Raw genomic sequence first — 21,759 nt, forward strand, 5'->3', positions numbered from 1 at the left:
TGGAAAATACAACGTGCCCCAATAAGTCCTCTCCTTTCTAATGTGGTCTGTACTACATATGTACAGAGCAAATATGGAAACTTGCCCAGATCCTCTTGGCTGCCCTGCTACATGTGAGTATGTTGCAGTTTCACCTTTACTCCAAAAACCATATTCATGCATTGTGAAAGCTGTAAATTCTTATGTAAGAAACAAAAAGAATTTTAGTATTATAAGATTCTATTTCCCACGCTTAGCACAACCATGGTTTTTAAAACAATCTCCCTGTGTACTGTCAAATTTGCCTTAACCTAAAAGGGAGATTGACACATTACAGGGATGGTGAAAGTCTACCTTTATTGGTTGGACTCAGGAAGCTGGGGGGTTTGTATTATTTTTATCTCTGAGCTTCCTTGTCAAATACAACAAAAGATAGAACACAGAAGAGAGATTCATGGAAATGAATGGTTTGCAATGGAATTTCAAATATTCTTCTTAAATGCACATTGGTGTTATTACCTACCAGCCACGCTATTCAAGACTATGTTAAGTCTGTCTATTTTTAAAATTTTATTTTATTTATTTTTGGCTGCGTTGGGTCTTCGTTGCTGCGCACGGGCTTTCTCTAGTTGAGGCGAGCGGGGGCCACTCTTCGTTGCAGTGCGCGGGCTTCTCATTGCGGTGGCTTCTCTTGTTGCGGAGCCCGGGCTCTAGGTGCGCGGGCTTCAGTACTTGTGGCACACGGGCTTAGTTGCTCCGCAGCACGTGAGGTCTTCCTGGACCAGGTCTCTAACCCGTGTCTGGCAGGCAGATTCTTAACCACTGCACCACCAAGGAAGTCCCAAGGCTATGTTAAGTTTAATATGTTGAGAGTCAGATGGCTTTCTCATTTTTTGTTAAGGTTTGAGTCAACTTACTCATTTGTATCCCTAGTGTCCTTGGTTCCCACTGGGGCATGCATGCATAGAAAACATATTTACATAGAGTGGCACTTAGAGAATTGTCAGAAAACATCCAATTACTGGAGTCTACTAAGTTCAAATCTCCTTTTACTTTATGGTATGAATTATTCTCCCCAAATCAGCTGTAAATTAGATCTGCAGGGATTCTAATTTTTAAAAACTCTATTACTGTTAATTTTTATTTCTTTGAACATAACCAAGTTCTTTCCTCATTGAAGATGTGGTCATCATGTAACCAAAGTCTTAAAAACTAAGCTCTTTTGGTGATTGACATGTGAAACAAACTAAAAAGAAAAAAACCAGACTTTCACATTGCCTTTTAAAGTATGAAAAACAGCTTGTATCCATGGTTGGGTAAATCAGTCAAATTGAATTTTAACAAAGTTTTGCCTCCTAATATTTTCTTGTTTAGACTCAAGACAACCATAAGACATTTCGTTTTAGCTCAGTCAACATTTTATTCTTCAGAAATTTGTTAAAGACTTGAAACTTTTTCCAGTCTGTTCTCTCCCACCACTACAGCGCCAAAGTAACAAAAGGAGCAAGGTCAGTGCCTGTATCTTCCCTGAAACTGACAGCATAAATGGAATTCAAATATTGTGAGCCCAGATTCTTATGTTCATTGATGTATCCTTGTAAAGAACATTTACTGATATGTCCAGCTCAGACAATTATGCGAACCATTAGCCAAGACAATAAACATGGTTGTTCTTCAGCTCACCTGGGGGAGCTTTTATAAAATACTGGTTCTTTGTTCCACTCCCGGAAGATGTTGGCTCACAGGCCAAGTATGAGGCCAAGGAATCTATACTCTACAAAAGTCCCTCTTATGATTCTGGGCGTCAGCCCATGGTGGGAATGACTGAATGAGAATTTGCTAACTTTTAAAGTAACTTTTGTGAAGTAAGATGTTTTGCCTTGATAGGGTTTTTATAGCTCAAAACAAAGTGATACTATGTTTGAATTTCTATCCTTGTTACATTTTACAATAGGAATTCAGGCTTTATCTAAACTTTCATATATTGACTTTACAGTAGAAGCTACAGCTTTATTTAAAAAAAGGGGGGGAGATGTAGTTCATAACTCTCATCATTATTTCCGTCTCTAGCTTTGTATTTGGGCTGAAATATATTTTATATGTAAATAATGTTATATATAATAATAATGATTACTGTCATTATCTGGTAAAATTTTTCTTTTACATCCTTTAGGCTCCTCTAGCTGGAACTCATGAAGTAAATGAAGAACTACAAACAATTTATTATGGTTAGAGGATATGAATGGGGCATGCCTCATAAAAGTGGAAATTTTTGTATAGAGCCACAAAGGATACCTAAGATTTCTACAGATAGAGGAAACAGAATAAACAAAGGCACAGATGCTTGAACTTGCCTGGCACATTCAAGGATGTAGGTAAGCGTAGCCAGGGTACGAGATAATGGGAGATATCCATGGCTTAAAATATTCAATCTTCAGCAGTGGGGGCAAAGAATTCTGTCTCGGTTCTATTTCCAGTTGTCTGGAGTGGCTTTTTGAAAAAGTATGTTAAGATGGATTCTGAGGATGCATCTGGCTCTGAGGTTGATTAGGGATCAGCTATGGCCAGAAGACCGGGCAACAGAAAATCAGTGTATTTTCTATTCCTAGTCTACGTGCTGTACTTTTTGGGCATGTATTCTTGATCTTAGTGTTTTCTTCCACACTTTCTCTTAATTTGGTATATACATTCAATGTCTTTGTCCTGCTTTTAATTCTCCCTGTGGTATCTTAGATTATATATTGATCTTTGAGGGGTTCATGAAATACTGATCCTTTGAGAAAGATGTTTTGCCTTTGGCTGCCCTTCTAACCCTATGGGTGGGTACTGTGAGTGGACTTTGCTGGAACATATTGAAGTGGTGAGAACCAGATGACTACAACCCAGTGTTTGCTTCTGAATTTCTGAATCAGCGATCGAGTCAAAGGGTGACTGATGAACTGTTAAGCTGATTTGCTGCATTTATGGGTTTCCATTTAAAAGCCGATGGGGCACAGACATATGTTTCTCCAGAAGAAAAAGAGCTAACATAGAAATTAGGTCCTACTTCAGTTTTACCAAGAAAAGTTTACACTGATTGTCAAAGCACCTGTATTATTATACATGTAAATATTGATTGATCTAATCAATTTACCAGTTTTCAGAAACAAATCTGAATACTTAACATGCTGCAAGGAAATTTTAAAATGCATATTTACTTCTTCAAAACTAATTTCTGTGAAAGCTCTTTTTGTTCCCACTTTTTTTGGTTACATCTAGCAGTCTCACTTGGACAAAATATATAGGCTCTTCATTAATACTACTTGAAGACTTTACATTTAATTAGCATGTGTTTTCACTTCTAAGGCTTTCTTGGGGCCACATTTTAACACTCTAAAGTCGGGCTATGTGCATTGTAATCCCTGTGAACATTTCGTGTCGCATTTTCCGTGTCTTTTCCTTCTCTGGCCTCCCCATACCAAAAAGCTGTTAATAACTCTATGCTGCTTCTTGGCTATTTTAGAATCAAGGAAGTGTGGAAAGTGCATGCGTGGAGGATGGATGACTTTCTTTGATTTTGCCAAAAGGAGAGAATGAGAACTTGATAAATAAGGCAGAAGAAGAATTGCTTTGACTGGAGATTTCGAAACCATCTCTCCTCTTCCCCTGCATTTTGAATGGGGCTCCGTGAACATCTGGAAGTGGGTCATGACTTTTTCTGCAGTGTCTTAAAGGAGCAAAAAATGATGTATCAGCTGCTTACAATCACTTTATTTCCAGTATTTTAAAATTGGTTTAGTAAGCTAATGACGTCAGTCAGTGCTGGTGCTAGACGGAACATTTTTACCTAGAGATTAAAAACCTTAGAAAGTTAAGTCTTTTCTAAAAATTTTTATATTGGAGTACAGTTGATTAACAATGTTGTGTTAGTTTCATAGTTTCAGGTGTACAGCACAGTGATTCAGTTATACATGTATCCATTCTTTTTCTAATTCTTTCCCCTTTTAGGTTATTACAGAAGATTGAGCAGAGTCCCCTGTGCTGTACAGCAGGTCCCTGTGCTGTACAGCAGTGTGTATATGCTCTGCCCCTCTGTCTCCTGCATACCCACTGCCACTGTCCAGACTTCCCGCATCCTTCTCCAGGACACTTCAGGTAATGCCTGTGTTCATTCACTATCCTGCAGAGAATGTTCTTCCTCCAATATTCTCCATTCAGGTGAGCTCACCAGTTTTCAGAAAAACAGGTATGATCTTTCTTTAAATATAGTTGATTTATAATGATGTGTTAGTTTCAGGTACACAGAAAAGTGATTCAGATATATATATAGATATATTCTTTTTTAGATTCTTTTCCATGATAGGTTATTATAAGATATTGAGTATAGTTCCCTGTGCTATGCAGTAGGTCCTTGTTTGTTATGTATTTTATATATAGTAGTGTGTATATTTTAATCCCAAACTCCAATTTATCCCTGCCCCCCACTATTCCTCTTTGGTAACCGTAAATTTGTTTTCTAAGTCTGTGAATCTGTTTCATAAATAAGTTCATTTGTACCATTTTTTTAGATTCCACATAGAAGCGATACATATTTGACTTTCTCTGTCTGACTTACTTCACGTAGTATGATAATCTCCAGGGCCATCCATGTTGCTGCAAATGGCATTATTTCATTCTTTTCTATGGCTGAGTAGTATTCCATTGTGTGTATGTACCACATCTTCCATTCATCTGTTGATGGACACTGAGGCTGCTTCCAGGGCTTGGCTATTGTAAATAGTGCTTCAGTGAACATCTGGGGTGCGTGTATCTTTTCTTTTTTGAACTTTATTTATTTTATACAGCAGGTTCTTATTAATCTCCCAGTTCATCCCACCACCACCACCCACCGCCCCTGCTTTCTCCCCTTGGTGTCCATACGTTTGTTCTCCACATCTGTGTCTCCGTTTCTACCTTGCAAACTGGTTCATCTGTACCATTTTTGTAGATTCCACATATATGCGTTAACATACAACAACATGTGTTTTTCTCTTTCTGACTTACTTCACTCTGTATGACAGTCTCTAGGTCCATCCACGTCTCTACGAATGACCCAATTTCGTTCCTTTTTATGGCTGAGTAATATTCCATCAGATATATGTACCACATCTTCTTTATCCATTCATCTGTCAATGGACATTTAGGTTGTTTCCATCTCCTGGCTATTGTAAATAGAGCTGCAATGAACATTTTGGTACATGACTCTTTTTGAATTATGGTTTTCTCAGGGTATATGCCCAGCAGTGGGATTGCTGGGTCGTATGGTAGTTCTGTTTTTAGTTTTTTAAGGAACCTCCATACTGTTCTCCATAGTGGCTGTATCAATTCACATTCCCACCAACAGTGCAGGAGGGTTCCCTTTTCTCCACACCCTCTCCAGCATTTATTGTTTGTAGATTTTTTGATGATGGCCATTCTGACCGGTGTGAGGTGATACTTCCTTGTAACTTTGATTTGCATTCCTCTAATGATTAGTGATGTTGAGAATCTAGCCATCTGTATTTCTTCTCTGGAGAAACGTCTATTTAGGTCTTCAGCCCATTCTTTGATTGGGTTGTTTTTTTGATATTGAGCTGCATGAGCTGCTTGTAAATTTTGGAGATTAATTCCTTGTCAGTTGCTTTGTGAATATTTTCTCCCACGCTGTAGGTTGTCTTCTCGTTTTGTTTATGGTTTCCTTTACTGTGCAAAAAGCCTTGGAGTTTAATTAGGTTCCATTTGTTTATTTTTGTTTTTATTTCCATTACTCTAGGAGACAGATCCAAAATGATATCGCTGCCTCTGTTTTCCTCTAAGAGTTTTAGAGTATCAGGTCTTACATTTAGGTCTGTAATCCATTTTGAGGTTATTTTTGTGTATGGTGTTACAGAATGTTCTAATTTCAGGGAATTTTAAAGGTTGTCCCATCCTGCCATATCCTGTAAAAACCTTCTTCCAGCTTTAGGTCCAGAGTTCTGCTTGATATTTCCTCAGCCTCATGAATATGGGAAGTTCTTAGCCACTTCCTGCCCCATGACTTCTGACCTTAGAGCAGCAACCTTTAAGCCAAGTTAAATTTTCTAGTTGCCATAGACAGATAAGTTGCTTAATGCTCAGCAAGGCATAGGAGATATTTGGGGCTCAGACAGACTGCAGTTCAAGCCTCAGTTCTGCCATGTCTTAGCTGTGTGACTGGTCAGGTTACTCAACCTCTCTGAGCCTTATTCATTTATTCACATCATTCCAAAAATCATCAGTAGAAAGGAGGCTTGCACATCTAGAAAGCGCCAGCTGTGGCCTGGATGCTGAGTGTACGTTGCTAAACAAAACGGACATATGGTTCCTGCTCTCTAAGAGCTTAGCTCGGGAGGATACTTGAGAATGAGTTGCCAGTGACACTCCAGAGCATATGTTCTCCGGTAGGTTAGCCCAGGCTTGGAGATGCAGGCAAAACTTCTGGAGAAATTACACCAAAGCTGAAGTGCGAAGAATCACTCGGGGTAGTCAGGTGGTGAGGAATAATCACGAGGGCCTTAACTTTCTTCCCTGTAAAATAGAGACACACCCACATAGAAACCATGAATCTAACACACCAGAACTGTGCCTCGCAGGTCAGTCTTGAGCCAGAAAACATGTAGTGAATAGGTACCATCCTAGGCAGTGGGGATGGGAAAATGAGTAGGTTGCTGTCTCTGTGCTCCTGGGTCTTAGAGGCTTGAGGTCTACCTCTAGCTGCGTAGGGCTGCCTCTATTACCGCTCTTGTCCCACTGTATATTGTACTTGCCTGTTGTCATGTCTGGGTCTTGAGACCATGAGCTTAGTGAGGCCAGGAATGCTTCTCTCTTATCCACTGTCACATCTTCAACGCTGAGCAGTTCCTAGTGGACCTTTGCTCTTCTTCTCTGCCGTGGCTGATGTGGTAGGTTCCCTGTCACATCATCTCTCCCTTACCTTTTCAGCTTACACCTGCCCAACTTTCAGCTGCTCTCCCCACTGCTTTTATTTGCCTGAAGGTTTGCTCTGGCCGATGAGGGCCACTCAGCTCACTAGTAGGGGAGGGAAGCCGGGAGTGCAGGAGAATTAGGGCCCACCCCAGCTGCTCTCAGCAGCTTGGGGTAGAGCTGGTGTATAAATAACTCAGCTCCTAGGCCCTGGAATGACTCTGAGACATGTCTTCTACACTGGCTCCAAGTCCCCCGTAGAGGATTTAGATCTAGTTACCTCATAGCAATAACTCGATCGATAAGTTACCCTCCCTTCCTTTCCCCACTTCCTTACCAGTGATTCCTGGGATTTTCACAACTCCCAAAGAAACCACTTACACTTGAATCCTTGTCTCAAGGTCTACTCAGGCATCCAAATCTCTATTGTACGTTTAGGGAATTCTGCCTATAAAGAGCCCATCTCCCATGACAGGAATGGAAAATGTCAGATACACTTGTGGCCAGGGTTGGGCACATGACCTGGGCATTGAGCATTAGATGTACCCATCTCCACACTCTCTAAATTGGAAGCTCATGTCATGAAGAAGTAGGAGACGCCCAGATTTGATTCTGTTGACAGTTTGAACGGCACCTTGCAGCATCCAGTGTTGCTGGTACACATGGCACGACCCAAGACATCGAGCATGGCTTCCCCCACACAGTGTCGCCTGGAGATTTTCGAGCACTGTTCTTTCCCTTGTAGTCTCGGAGCCGGGTTCTGGGGTCCTCTCGGAGATTCTTTGATCTCTCCAATAGCTTTCGTGGTAAAATCCTTTCCTGCCACCATGTCAAGGGTGGTTTCTGTAGCTTGTAACTAAGAATGGTGTCTGTGTCAGTCAGGATAGAGCCAGGAAAACAGTCCTCTAAATCTTGCACGCAGATGGGGTTTAATAATTTAATACAGATAATAGGTTAAAAGGGTGATGGAAAAGCTGGCAAGCCAAACAGGGAGAAAGGAAGCAACTCACAGGTCGGTGATAGCTGGAAGCTGCTACCACCACTAGGGCTGGAGGGGCAGTGGAGGAAGGGAACCCATCATCTGACAGGAGCTAGAACCATGTAGGGGCTGTGCAGAGGGTTGACCAGTGAGATCCAGGAGCTGAAGCTCACAGGAAGGATGGGCAAGAGGGAGAGAAAGAAATATCTGGTCTTCTTTCTTTTTCCCTGCCTCCAATTTTACACCGTACCTCCCATGAGTTGGAAGTAATGACCAGAAGCTAGAGGGCAAGGGAGCCTATAGTACACAGCAGAACAGGGCAAGAGCCAGAAATAGACCTGAAAGCCGACAGGCAATTGCCATGCCCATGTGCTAGGAGTTCAAATGCTCTTTGGCTGAATGAGTGAAGAGAATAACCAAGGAGAGGGCTGGCACCAGAATCTTGCGCTGTACCAACTCTTAAAAGAATAGGGAAATGAGAGGATTTCCCTTAAGAAGAAGCAATCGGAGAGAAAGGAGGAAAATGAGGCAAGAGTAAGGCCCTGGATGTCTTGGCTCTGAAGCAATCAACTCTGCCAGGCTCCTAACTGGACACCCACCAACTAGACCTGTGAATTATTCATCAAGTCTAGACAGGAGACTCAGAGCGCTTATCCAGGAGCTTTGAGTATCATAGCTTCTAATCCAGGCTATTCCCTGGGTAACGTGGGTTATTAAGTGAGGATAACAGTGCTTGCCAACTTTCATTGGGCAAGGTAAGAAACAACGAATAATGAAGAGTTTTAAATACTTGGCATCTTGATAACCAAGAGATGAGCGCATTCACTCACAGTTTGAATTGATGGTATCGTCCTCGATGAATTCCATGAATAAATGGAATGTAATCTCTTTGTTAGTGGCAGTGCGTAAGAGGAAGCAAAGGTCTGTGTTTGCATTTGTGAGAAGGAGCATGGTATACAGGCAAAGCTTCTAGGCCATGATAAATATTTGTTCGCTTCCTCAGTCTCCCTTCTTTTTATCATAGCTGTAACCTAGAGGGAAAAAAGTGAGAAAGTGAAGTACTGTCTAGAAAAAATGGCTGGGGTGAATCCCTTTTATAGGAAAATGCTTAAAACACCAAAAATCCATGGGCATTGTAAATCCAAGGCCATTTACTCAGGATTTCAGATGCTCTAAAAAAAATTCATCTGCACTTATTTTGTTTCTTCAGTGTGAGGAATGAGGAGGTGAGGAATCCTCACTTCCCATGGGTGCCGTGAAATGTCTACTGGTTTCTATTTTCTGTGGGATTTCATTCTCAGGTGGTGTCTTGGTGTTTCTGTGACCCAAGCAAGGAGTCCCGTGACTATAGCACACTTTTGACACGGTTGGAAATAAGATCACCTCGAGGCCCATTGCAAAAGGAGCCGGGCCTCTGCCATGGGTCAGCAGCAGCCAGGAGGGTTGCCAAGATACGGTACAAAACACAAGACCCTACATCTCCCTCTGGGTTTCTGCAGCAGCTTTCTTGAACTCAGCTGTTGAAATTTCACTTCCTTCACTGAAATCCAAACACATCTGTCCCCCCAGATAGGAAAGTGCTTATTAAGTGACTTCCTCCATGCTGGCTAGGCTTGTGGTTTTATTCAGCCCTTACAGAGTGTGTGGGGGCTTCCCTGGTGGTGCAGTGGTTGAGAGTCCACCTGCCAATGCAGGGGACACGGGTTCGTGCCCCGGTCCGGGAAGATCCCACATGCCGCGGAGCGGCTGGGCCCGTGAGCCGTGGCCGCGGAGCCTGCGCGTCCGGAACCTGTGCTCCGCAACGGGAGAGGCCCGCGTACCGCAAAAAAAAAAAAAAAAAAAAAAAGAAAAAGACAAGACAGTGTGGGAGCTGAGTACCACAAGGATACCTGAGTACCAGGGATGAAGGCAAAGCCCAGGGATGGGTCACTGGGGTGGAAGCGTGCCAGCCAGCACTGATACCTGGGGGCGGTCGTCAGGGTACTCACCGCTTGGCTTGGCTTTGAAACATCAGCTGGAGCCCAGGCAATATCAGGTCTCACTTAAGCTTCACCCTCTACGCCGTCTCTCTCATTCTTCTACTTGTCATGGACACAATCCTTTTCATCTGTTTAATTTCAGAGCACAACAGGGATATTGATTGCTTTATTTATGTGTTGGTCAGGTGCCTTCAAATATCAATTTTGTCATGACTTGCTGTTTTAGAAACTATGATTTCAAACCAAAATGTAATTTTTTTTTAAAATGAATGGTGGTAGTGTCGAGCCAAGCTTATCCTATGTCCTAGGCAGTGCCTATGTCCTAGGCGGTGGAGGTCAAAAAGGGAAGCTCTCCCCTATGAATTTTTAGGATTGGGTTGCCCTTCAGGCCCTATTCCAGACCAGAAAAGAACCTTCCCAGAATAGGCGAGACCCATGTTCGGGGTTTGTATGATGGAATGCTAAGGAGGGCAACTCTTCCCTTGTTCCCAGCAGTGCCAACCCCATGGTGGACCCCCTCACCCTCAGATCCCTCGTGGAAGCTGGTGCTCTGGAAACCCAGAAGCAGAGCAGCCCCTGGTCCCCCTGCATCTGTCTCACTCACTCAGTCACTTATTACCCAAAGGGCCATCATTACCCATGTCCTGTTCTTTCAGGACTATTTTAAACATATTTCTTCATTCATGTTAATATTCCTCATTCTACATAGAATGCCTACCTCTGAGGTAGGTCATATCCCTTTACCCTTCCTCCATCCTTCTAATTTTTTACACTACAGTTTTTACTATTTGTGTTATCTGACAATGGAATATTCACTGTTGAGCCGAGTCTATTATCATTACGCTTCCTTTCTTATTCAATTGTTTTTTTTTTCCTAGAGCTGATAAATTACTTATGTTTTAGAAATGTACTTACTTTTCTCTGTACACGTTGTTAATGTTTTTTCAGTCCCTCCGAGAGCCTGTAATATTCAAAACACTATTTTAACACATTAAGTAATGTATTTAATTTTTTAAGAAGCTCTGTGCGGTAGGTACATCACGATCCACATTTTATAGACGGGAAACATGAAGCACCGGGAGGCTGCCTGTGCTTCGTGGGGATGTAAGATCATTGTGGCAGAGGCAGCATTTGAGCCCGGCCCGTCTGGCTTTTGTATCCACGTTCCCAAACTGAAGCAGCACAGCCTTTGAGAAAACTTTCTACACAAGCAAGTTTACCTGATAAGCAATTGGTTTTTTCTTTTACACTAGAACTCTTTCTCCTGCATGTCCCTGTGCTCTCATTTTCCTCTGGATTTTGCTTGTGTACTATACCTGTACCTGCTGTCATAGTAGGATGGATTTTCAGTATCGTCAAGGGAATTTCCCATATCTCCTTTCTGTACTGATTCCTCATTTTCTGGCTATCACTTCTTTTGGGTGTACCTTATTGCTTTAGGGGGAAGCCAATCCTTTAGAAGACTTCTTGAGAAAAGGTGAATGGGAGACAAATAATTGTTAGATCTTAAATGTTAGCGTTTGTATTCTAGTTTGATAGCCCTGGGTACAGTGTTCACTGCTCTCTTATCCTCGATTGTTTACATGTGACCTGTCTTTTACTATCTTCCTGGTATTCTGAAATTTTACAGCAGTGGTTGGTATTTTTCATTTATTGTGCTGGGTGTTCGGGAGGACTTTTCTGCAGGTCCAGAAAATGTTCTTGTACTATTTCTCTTGACATTTTTCTCTTGTGGATCCTTACGGTAGGCTGTTGGGCCTCTGGGATTGGCCTTCTGGTTTCTTCTTTTTTTTCTGTCCCATTTTTTAAAGGTTTTGAGGTATGTTCCTATTTGCCATATATATATAATACGCATATAAATGTATATTTATCCATGTAATTTTAGCTCTCATATTTACATTTCTAAGAATGCTTTCTTATCCTAATAATAATGTCTGCCTATTCCTTTTTCTTAATAGCATCCTGACCTTGTTTTAATGATAGCTTATCTTCTCTTTCTGAGGTCATTAAATATGTTTTTTTAAATTTTCTTCTTTTTAGTGCGTTCTCTCTTTTTTTTTGAGTTTTCTTTCCTCCTTGCTTCTGTTTTGATGTCTCTATCTTTTATGGTAGAGGCTTTCTTCAACTGTCAAGCCATCACTGGTTTTCTGTTCATATTGTAAAAGTTAGAATGCTGGAAGCTCTGTGTGCTTACACTTGGCTTGTCAACTGTAAAGTGCACTGTAGAGTAACTGGGTGATGAGTTGGCTTTTTAATTGGGAGATTCCTATGTGTCAGGACCTACAGAGTGTTCTCTAAGCACATGACGTATTTATTTGTGTAAATGTGTATTGAAGTCTTGAGAAGATTGAGATAATTTCTATTACGGCAGCACAAACAAACAACAAAAAATTCACTGTGAGATATGTGGGTGGGTTCCTAAAGCTCTTCCTGCTATTTCTGCACCTTGGACTCTATTTCCCCACCGTATTGCTTATCATGGTCTCCTCTCCCCACTATTAAATTCGTACCCATTTTAAGGTAGAGCTATTAGGTTCATGCTGACGTATGTCCTCAGAATAATCAGCTTCACGAATTCTTACGAATTCTGAAGACAGTTCTAGCCCAAAGAAGAATCTTTTTTTTTTTTTTTTTTGCGGTACGCGGGCCTCTCACTCTTGGGGCCTCTCCCGTTGCGGAGCACAGGCTCAGTGGCCATGGCTCATGGGCCCAGCCGCTCCGTGGCATGTGGGATCTTCCCGGATGGGGGCATGAACCCGCGTCCCCTGCATTGGCAGGCGGACTTTCAACCACTGCGCCACCAGGGAAGCCCAGAAGAATCATTCTTAAGTTTGTGCCACATACCCAACTATTAGAGGTGAAAACTCTAGTAGTTACATGATAACTATCAAGAAACTTTACTTCTGGACTGGTGCCAATTTACATATACTCCTTATTTCTGTAATTACTGCATGTAGATCCATTCTACGCATCATGATAATTACATTTATCTTGATGTACCTCCTTCTCCTTGTTTCAGTGACTCTGCTGAAACCACATGTTTCTTTATCCTCTTGATGCCTGAGATTTTCTCCATTTGGGGACAGTCACACTAGACTGTCCCGCTATGGGACTTTCAATTTAACGCTCTAGACCTCTCGTCTAACATATTGTTGAGAGTTCCTCCCCAAGCCCTCAAGGTTATAGAAACTAGTTGTAGACAGAGCTGGATCCTTAAACGTGATTTCCTTTATGTGGACTCACATACTTGATCTTTCTGGTATTATTGTAACTTGACCTCCTAGCAGCATTTAATACACTGGATTGGTTTCTGCTTCTTAGAGTTTCCCTGGATACCACTCTCTCCCAATATTGCTGCTACCTCCTATCCCGTTGGCCACTCTTTTCTCTCCTCCTGTGTTAGGTCCACCTCCTCAACCTGACCTCTAATGTAAGAGTGCTTCCGGATCCTGTACTCACCTCTTCTCTTCTGTCTACCAGGTCTCTTTAGGGGATGCCATCTAGTCCATACTTTTATGCTAATGACTCCCAGACATTTAACTGTGTTGTATCCCCAGGACTCCTGACTCTAGTTGCCTCCTTGACATCTTCATACAAATGTTCAATAGGCCTCTAGTGCTTAGCATAACATCCTAACTACCCCTCACATACCTCTTTCTTCCCATTTTGGAAAATGGCACCAAAATCCAGCTACTTGCTCAAGCTCCTAATCTGACAGTTACCCTTGATTCATTTCTTTCACTTTACGCACAAAAACTATTTATCTACAAACACTATGGGTTCTACTCCCATAAATACCTTGAATCTGTCCAATTCTCTGCATTTTCTTGACTCTTACCTTAGACAAAGACATCATAATATTTCTTCTAGGCTACTGCAGTAGCTTCTTACCTGGGATCCCTGCTTCCAAGCTTGCACATAGCAAACTTTTAGAAGCATAAATCAGATCACGCCACTGCTTAAAATCCTCCAAGTCTTATGATTTACAGAACCATACATGTTCTAGCTCTGGTCTACCAACCCTTCCTTTGGTTCCTCACAACACCAGGCTCATTCCCTCCCTAGAGTTTTTGACCCAGCTCTTCCTCTGCCTAGAATGAGCTTCTCTCTCATTCTCACAGCGCACATTCAATATTCTCTTCTTATCTAAAAAGTCACCGCCTCAGAGAATCCTTCCCAGGGTACCCACCTAGAGTACTTATTCAGTCATTTTCTCTACCATCAGCCTATTTTAATTCTATGGATAACACTTATTCCTCTCTGATATTTTTGTTTGTTTATTGTCTGTCTAACGCCCACCACTCCTTGAGAGAAGTGACCTCATCCATCTTTACTCAACTAGTATCATCAGTGCCTGGAACTAAAAAAAAAAAAAATCACTCAGTGCCTATTTGTAGAATGAATGGATTAACAGATGGCCTTAGAGGCCATCTAGTCCAACTTCCTCACTTTCAGAGGTGAGAAAACCAGAGAGAAAAGCGACTTGCCAAAGATGATGTAGTTCTCAGGCTCTTTGGCTTATTGTTTTAAATTTGTTCATTGTTATGGTGACCTCAACTACATCCCAAAGCAACTATCTTTAATTATACTCTTGGCTCTGCCAATCTCATTTGTTCATCATCTCACCTTAGGGTCATATCTTATTAGCGTTATCCTACCCAAGGGTGTTTGGGATAGGAGCCAACTCTACATTCTATTGTGTCAGTTGCCATTAACACAGGTCATATTTTTCCCGGGGCAGTTATAAGCTTTTTTTATAAACTTAGAGAACTGACTTTTTGGCTGTTCTCACCTGCTGACCCACTAAAAACCCACCTTTTTACCAAACTAGATACTTGATAGTGTTTATGTGTAGGGTAGAATTATAAATCTATTTTGTCATCATGGTAATGGCCCAGTTTACAGGGTAATCATGGTTTGGCAGAAAGACCTTCGCCTTGGGAAGCCTGGTTTTTCGTCCATTCTATTATTCAGAAGCTGTCTGAGCTTAAGCAAGCCCTTAATACTCTAAGCTTCAATTTCGTAGCCTGTCCAGCTTTGCCATGAGCAGGGAGAAAACAACAACAACAAAACCAAAAATACCAATAACCACTCTCTCTCACTTCCTCTCAACCACTCTCTCTCACTTTCTCTCACTCTCTCCCCCTTTTTTTTTTTCTTCTAGTTTTTGCCCGCACAGCATGCAGGATCTTTTCAGGATCTTAGCTCCCCGACCAAGGATGGAACCCGCACTCCCTGTAATGGAAGCACAGAGTCTTAACCACTGGATTGCCAGGGAAGTCCCTCTCGTCCCTTCTTTATTTGGAATAACAATATGAAAATTCACTTCACAGGGACTAAGTGAACTTATTAATAAACCAGTTAGTTGGATTAAATCAACTCATGAATGAGAAGACATTTTGCTAAGTGTAAAATGCATTACAGATACAAGGGATTAAATGTAAGGGATTGCTTACATTAATCAGTTTCTAATGTATTAAATATACAGCCGTCAGTAATTGTGATTTTGGTTAAGTCCCTGTTACATGTCAAACTTGCAAAACAAGTGTCTTCTTATCCCGTATACTTTTGAATAATGATTTTAATTATTCTTTTTAATAAAAGTACTGTGTTCACTGTAACTAATCCAAATGATATAAAATGAAAATGGAAAAGTCTACTTTTTTACCTCAAACTCCACAAGTATAAGCCCCAGAAATAAGCAGTTAGCATTAGTTATTTTTAGTTACTACTGTTACTACTCATAATAGCTAACATAATGATAGTTTAGTACTTCACTGTGAGTCTGATGTTGTTAGAAGCACTTCCTATATGAACTTATTTTGGTGCTTACGATAACCCTATGGCTTAAATATTACTGTTATCCTCATACGTGAGCAAACTGAGGCACAGAGCTGGGAAGCTATCTATCTGCCTGGTGTCACACAAGCATTTGGGCTCAGGCAGACTGGCTCCCAAGTTCACGCTCTCAGTCACTATAAGCAGTGTATCTCGGACACCTTTCCATTTGCGTATACAGAGACCTACTGCGTAATTTTCGTACCTACAGAACACTCCATTGTGTGATGGCGCTTATCAGCTCCCAATTGATGAGAATTTTTATTCTCTTCCACATTTTTCATTATGAGAAATAAACTGCTAAAAATTAAAAATTGAACTGCCATGGACAACCTCATACTTCTGTGTGAGTGTGCCTGTGGCATATACTTCTAGAAGTGAGTAGCTGAAACAAAGGACGTGTACACTAAACTTTTTGAGCACCACCACCACGTTGCCTTCTGTAATGATTACTGATTTTCACCTGGAGTCTACCAACCACCAGCATCACTGAGCAAACTGGTTATTTTTATGTACTACTGTTTTTTTTTCTAATTGTGTTTTACATCTCATTGCTCTGCTGTTTGACAAGGAATTTTACCATATGGTAAATACAGCATTTGGGGAAAGCTCCTCCTAGGCATGTGGGGTGATGTCTCTGCTCCTGGGCATAAGGTGAGCAGGAATCCAGGGACCTCCCTGCTTGTGCTGCCTGATACCTGAGGCTCTGGAGCAATTACTGTGTGACTGTTCACCTTGGCTCAGCCTGAGAGCTACTGTGACAGATTTAGGGGCTCTGAAACATTTATCCAAGCAGAGCCTCTAAACCAACATACATTTTCACTCACATGCACCCTAGGGAGAGAAGGAGAACTCTAGGGAGTGAAACTCCACAGAAATGTAGTCTACCCCGCACTTCACCCTTGGAAACTTCTTGAGAAATGAAATTCATTTCTTCCAATCCCAGGTCTGTCTTTTTTTAACCAGTTTTTCTCAGTGGGTCGGTACGGAAAAGTACATTAATAAAAGGAAATTAACAAGGTACTTCAATCAACTACTATTTCATTATTTGCTTTGTAAAAGAAAATATTGAATAGTCTATGGTTCTTGCCTCCAAGAAACTTGCAGTCTCCTCCCACGGTCCTTCAATCAACTACTATTTCATTATTTGCTTTGTAAGAGAAAATATTGAATAGTCTATGGTTCTTGCCTCCAAAAAACTTGCAGTCTGCTCCCACCTTTGTAGGTATGGAGGGTGGAGAAATGGCTTGAATTTATAAAGGAAGGAATTTAGAGCAATAAGGAAGAACCTAGAAGGAAAACTAGTAATAGTATTATCCCTAGTTTCCTGATGATAAAAATAAAGCTTAGCGAGATTATGTGACTTAGCAGAGCTTACTCAAGTAGAAAGTAGTAAAGTTAAACAGTCCAAACTCTGGTTCCAGTTTCAAAGATCACATATTCTCTACTGCACTTGCTGGTGGTCTCCAAACCTGACTAATGCAGGGTTCTAGTTTCAACTACTTAACATATTGACGTCCTTCTGTGTACTACATGTAACAGAAATGCTGGATAAAATATAACAAAACTATGATATACATTGCCAAGGAAGAAAGGGAGGGAGAGAGAAAGGAAATTCTTACAGGCCAAAAATAAAGAAGAATCTCGTAACCGATATGGTAAGTGCATGAGCTGATGCCAGAACGAAACAGAGGATATCAGACATGGCTATGTGACCTAACGGCTAGGGGCTGTGGTTTTTACATGTCTAGAACAAAAGAATTGCCTTTGGGCCTGTGAAAGGTGAGGAGTTGGAACTGAAATTCATGCATAAAGCTAGGACCGAGGAAGAGCTGCTCCCACCATATAAAGGGACTATGAAACATCGTTCACTTAGTACAAACGCCCAAGTGGCAAAATTCTCACTGATTAGATATCTGGATGGGAAGAAGTTCCACACAATAAATGGCAATTTAAAACTCTATGTTATGCACAGGTGTAGAATCCAAATTTTAGACTATTTTCATAGAATAGGAATCCCAAATGGAGATACTGATGGAGATACTGGAAATATTTCAGACCACTGAAACTCCTGGAATCCTCAGAAAAATCAAAGGTAAGACTTCTCTGACTGGTTACCACCAAATCTTACAGTACACACAGGGATTCCACAGGGAAATATAACCTAGCCGAAAATATGCTCACAATTAAAAAGTACAGATTAAGTAAGAAAGTGGTTCACAACATGGGAGAGTCAGCAGATACATGTGGGAGGAAAAGCACCACAAGAACCTGAGATGTAATGATCAAAAGCTGTCTGTAAATTAAGTATATTTACAATCATTGAAGAGATAAAGGGAGAAATAACAACCCTCATAAAAAAATCCAGGGCATTCAAAAAGAACAAGCAGATATGAAACACAACCCAATAGAACGATTCAAAATGAAAAGTTGTGAATAAAATTAAACACAATGACCAATTTAAGAGCAGATTGGGACAGTTAGTTATAGAGAGAATTGATGATATGAAAGATGTACGTGAGAAAATTACCCAGAGGGAGATAAAGAGATGTGAAACCCAAAAGAGAGGTTAGGATAAATGGATGATTAAACTAGAAGTTTCAATTTGCGTCTAATGGGAATTTCAGAAGGAGAAAATGGGGAAGGGGCAATATTTTAAGGGAAAATAGCTATGAATTTTTCAGAACTAAGAAAAGCCATGAAACCTCAGTCTGAAGAACCACACTGAGTCTTGCACAATATAGAAATCCACTGTTAATCCTGTGAAGACTGGAACACTGAAGAAAAACAAACTCTAGTTGAAAAGCAAGTAGAGAGAAAAGACAGATAACGTGCAAAGGAACAATCATTAGAATAATAGAGGATATCAATGAAATAGAGACCAGAAGACAATTCTCACTTATCATCAGAATCACTTGAGAAGCACATTAAACTACAGTATTATGGTTTTACCCCAGATGCCCTTGCATGTTGTTCAGGAATGTGCATTTTAAAAAGCTTCTCGGGTCATCAAGTATGTTTAAAACCCTCTTTCCTTAGCACCAAATACATAAACACATACATACATTGGTATGCTCACACACATTGTTCTCTGCTGTATTTTAGTGAGATTACCCCTAAAAAAAAAATGGAGAGGTTGGATCCATAACTAAGAATCCATGCTAAATGATGCCAGAAGATGATCCCAAAAGAACAAGGCAAAGGAGTTAGTACAAGTATCTCTGACCTCCGAAATCTTTTCCCATTTCCGTCTTCTCCAGTGTACCTATGACTAGAACCAGAGGGCACATCATTCTGCCTCACACCTTCAGAAACCTGGGTGTGTGTTTGATGAGACTAATGAATGTTCCAAATTTTCAGAGTGTTTGGCAAGACATGCTTTCTGTCTTACTTGGTATATCATATTAAATACAAAACAAACCTTAACCCACCAATATAAGAAATCTAGTCTACCTTTATGGACATCTGTTTTCAGATTAGTGGTTGGTTAACTCTTATAATAAAGGCTAACTCTACATTAAAGTAATACTGAGTGTAATTAGAATAGTTACAATAGCCATACTTTTTGAACTAATAGCACCACTTCTAGGAATTTATCCTAAATACCCAAACACAAAAAAAACCACATACACAAAAAAAGAAAATTGCAGGCCAGTATCACTGAAGAACATAGGCGCAAAAATCCTCAACAAAATACTAGCAAACCGAATCCAACAACACATTCAAAGGCTCATACACCATGATCAAGTGGGATTTATCCCAGGGATGCAAGGATTTTTCAATATCCGCAAATTAATCAGTGTGATACACCATATTAACAAATTGAAGAATAAAAACCATATGATCATCTCAATAGATGCAGAAAAAGCTTTTGACAAATTTCAACACCAATTTATGATTAAAATTCTCCAGAAGGTGGGCACAGAGGGAACCTACCTCAACATGATAAAGGCCATGTATGACAAACCCACAGCTAACATCATTCTCAGTGGTGAAAAACTGAAAGCATTTCCTCTAAGATCAGGAACAAGACGAGGATGTCCACTCTCACCACTGTTATTCAACCTAGTTTTGGAAGTCCTAGCCACGGCAGTCAGAGAAGAAAAAGAAATAAAAGGAATACAAACTGGAAAAGAAGAAGTAAAACTGTCACTGTTTGCAGATAACATGATACTATACATAGAGAATCCTAAAGATGCTACCAGAAAACTACTAGAGCTAAAAAATGATTTGGTAAAGTTTCAGGATACAAAATTAATACACAGAAATCTGTTGCATTTCTATACACTAAAGGTCAGAAAGAGAAATTAAGGAAACAATCCCATTTACTATGGCATCAAAAAGTATAAAATACATAAGAATAAACCTACTTAAGAAGACAAAAGACCTGTACTCTGAAAACTATAAGATGCTGATGAAAGAAATCGAAGATGACAAAAACAGATGGAAAGATGTACCAATGTTCTTGGGTTGGAAGAATCAATATTGTCAAAATGACTATACTCACCAAGTCAATCTACAGATTCAATGCAATCCTTATCAAATTACCAAGGGCATTTTTCACAGAACTAGAACAAAAAATTGTAAAATTCGCATGGGAACACAGAAGACCCCAAATTGCCAAAGCAATCCTGAGATAGAAAAACGGAGCTGGAGGAATCAGATTCCCTGATTTCAGGCTATACTACCAAGCTACAGTCATCAGAACAATATGGTACTAGCACAAAAACAGAAATACAGATCAATGGAACAGGACAGAAAGCCCAGAAATAAACCCACACACCTATGGTCAATTAATCTACAACAAAGGAGGCAAGACTATACAATGGAGAAAAGACAGTCTCTTCAATAGATGGTGCTGGGAAAACTGGACAGTTACATGTAAAAAAATGAAATTAGAACATCTCTAACAACATACACAAAAATAAACTCAAAATGGATTAAAGACCTAAATATAAGGCCAGCTGCTATAAAACGCTTAGAGGAAAACATAGGCAGAACACTCTATGACATAAATCACAGCAGTATCTTTTTGGATCCACCTCTTAGAGTAATCAAAATGAAAACAAAAATAAACCAATGGGACCTGATTGAACTTAAAAGCTTTTAAGCCATAAACAAAATGAAAAGACAGCCCACACGATGGGAGAAGATATTTGCAAACAAGGCGACTGACAAGGGGTTAATCTCCAAAATATAAAAACAGCTCACGCAGCTCTATATCAAAAAAAAAAAAAACCAATCAAAAAAAACAGGCATATGAACTAAATAGATATTTCTCCAAAGAAGACATACAGATGGCCAAAAAGTACATGAAGAGATGCTCAACATCACTAATTATGAGAGAAATGCAAATCAAAACTACAGTGAGAGATCACCTCACATGGGTCAGAATGGCCATCATCAAAAAATCTACAAATGATAAATGCTGGAGAAGGTGTGGAGAAATGGGGACCCTCCTACACTGTTGGTGGGAATGTAAATTGGTACAGTCACTATGGAGAACAGTATGGAGGTTCCTTAAAATACGAAAAATAAAACTACCTATGATCCAGCAATCCCACTCCTGGGCATATATCTGGAGAAAACCATAATTTGAAAAGGTACATGCACCCCAATGTTCATTGCAGCACTATTTACAAAAGCAAAGACATGGAAGCAACCTAAATATCCATCGACAGATGAATGGATAAAGAAGATGTCGTACATATACACAATGGAATATTACTCAGCCATAAAAAAGAATGAAATAATGCCATTTGCAGCAACATGGATGGACCTAGAGATGATCATACTAAGTGAACTAAGTCAGACAGAGAAAGACAAATATCATATGATATCACTTACATGTGAAATCTAAAAAAAAGAATACAAATGAACTTATTTATAAAACAGAAACAGATTCACAGACTTCAAAAACAAACTTACGGTTACCAAAGGAAAAACGTGGGTGGGAGGGATAAATTAGCAGTTTGGGATTAACATATACACACTACTATATATAAAATAGATAATCAACTAGGACCTACTTTATAGCACCGGGAG

The 21,759-nt window shown here is 40.3% G+C and overlaps 1 long non-coding RNA gene across 1 annotated transcript; it reads left to right on the forward strand.

The window, feature by feature from the left end:
* The first annotated feature begins 646 nt into the window (after positions 1-646).
* On the forward strand, positions 647-18,736 carry LOC307188548. The gene is made up of 5 exons (XR_013828987.1): positions 647-1,487; positions 2,153-2,354; positions 3,482-3,659; positions 3,967-4,113; positions 15,041-18,736. It is a non-coding gene; the product is annotated as an uncharacterized lncRNA (long non-coding RNA).
* Positions 18,737-21,759: the final 3,023 nt, after the last annotated feature.

This window comes from Stenella coeruleoalba (genome assembly GCF_951394435.1).
Source record: "Stenella coeruleoalba genome assembly, chromosome: 7".
Taxonomy (NCBI): domain Eukaryota; kingdom Metazoa; phylum Chordata; class Mammalia; order Artiodactyla; family Delphinidae; genus Stenella; species Stenella coeruleoalba.